This window comes from Schistocerca piceifrons, chromosome 1 (genome assembly GCF_021461385.2).
Source record: "Schistocerca piceifrons isolate TAMUIC-IGC-003096 chromosome 1, iqSchPice1.1, whole genome shotgun sequence".
Lineage (NCBI taxonomy): Eukaryota > Metazoa > Arthropoda > Insecta > Orthoptera > Acrididae > Schistocerca > Schistocerca piceifrons.
Genome location: NC_060138.1, coordinates 1,177,927,693 through 1,177,929,591, shown reverse-complemented (window position 1 = coordinate 1,177,929,591; position 1,899 = coordinate 1,177,927,693).

The window sequence follows — 1,899 nt, the reverse complement described above, 5'->3', positions numbered from 1 at the left end:
TACAAGGACTACAGTGCGTCTACACCTTTGCTGACTCACCAGTACCATTATTTCTACAAGGCCTGCAGTGGGTCTGCACCTCTGGTGGCCCACCAATACCGTAATCTCTACCAGGACTACAGTGGGTCTGTTCTGTGATGTCCTACCTACCAATATTCTTCAAAACGTCGAATGACTCTGCTGTGGGTTTGCTATGTTGTGGCCCATTACCTGTCTGCATGTCAAGAGTCAGCACTGTCTTTCCGTTGGAAGGACCACACTACTTCTTCAAGACTGCATGGAAATCCACTACTTCTATGTGCATTTTCTTCTACTGCTCAGACTTTGAGAAAAACACTACTATTTTACCGTAATGAACGATCAGGACTGTCTTTATGGACTGTGAGAAAATTTGAGCTTTTGACCAACATTGTATCAATAAGTGTGTGCATTTGATTTCTTTGTTACTGTAATTGTGAAAAATTTTTGTCAAATCTGTATTGGCCAGTGCCCAACACCATTTGTAAAAATTTTTTGTGGGGAGCATGGGGGCTAAGTAAGAGGGGTGTTTATGTTTTCTTTATGTAAGTAGGCTGTTTAGGTTCTTATATTGGTAATGCCGCCGCCACATAGCGCTCTTTGTATGAAAATGAAATCACTGGCTGTGCTGTGTGCAGTCTGTGGCTGCTTTGCATTGTTGTAATACTCGCCATTGTAGTGTTAGGCAGCTGGCTGTGAACAGCGCGTAGCGTTGCGCAGTTGGAGGTGAGCCGCCAGCAGTGGTGGATGTGGGGAGAGAGATGGCGGAGTTTTGTAATTTTTCATGAACTGCTATATTTATATATGATGATATCAAGGTAAATACATTGTTTGTTCTCTATTAATATCTTTCATTTGCTAACTACCCCTATCAGTAGTTAGTGCCTTCAGTAGTTTGAATCTTTTATTTAGCTGGCAGTAGTGGCGCTCGCTGTATTGCAGTAGCTTGAGCAGCGAAGATTTTTGTGAGGTAAGTGACTTGTGAAAGGTATAGTTTAATGTTAGTCAGGGCCATTCTTTTGTAGGGAATTTTGAAAGTCAGATTGCGTTGCGCTAACAAAATATTGTGTGTCAGGTTAAGGTCAGTCGTGTATAAATTGTTCAAAGGGGACGTTTCACATTTTGTTATTAAGATGGAATGTAGATACTTCAGTTTTGTTAGGGTTTGGCTTGAGTCTCCATTTCTTGAAATAATTGTATAGTATTTCAACGTCATTATTAAGGACTTCCTCTGTATTGAAGAGATACTTGTCTCTGGTAGCCAGTGCTATGTCATCCGCATAGCAAAATTTTCTTGACTTTGTGTTTGGGAGATCTGCTATATAGAGGTTAAACAGAAGAGGGGCCAATACGGAGTCTTGCGGAAGCCCATTGTTAATAAGTTTTGTTTTGCTTGTCTTTCCGTTTAGGGTGACCTGGAAGGTTTTGTTACTCAGCATATTATGTATTAAGGATGTTATAATCTGGCAAGGAATCACTCTTAAGAGTTTGTAAATTATTCCATCTCTCCAGACAGTATCATATGCAGATGTTAAGTCTAGAAATACAGCACTTGTTTTCAATTTCTGTTGAAAACCAGCCTCTATGTAGGACGTTAATGCCAGAACTTGGTCACAGCAACTACAGCCAGGTCTCAAGCCTGCCTGCTCTATAGGTACAGGGTGTTTCAAAAATGACCGGTATATTTGAAACGGCAATAAAAACTAAACGAGCAGCGATAGAAATACACCATTTGTTGCAATATACTTGGGACAACAGTACATTTTCAGGCAGACAAACTTTCGAAATTACAGTAGTTACAATTTTCAACAACAGATGGCGCTGCGGTCTGGGAAACTCTATAGTACGATATCTTCCACATATCCACCATGCGTAGCAATA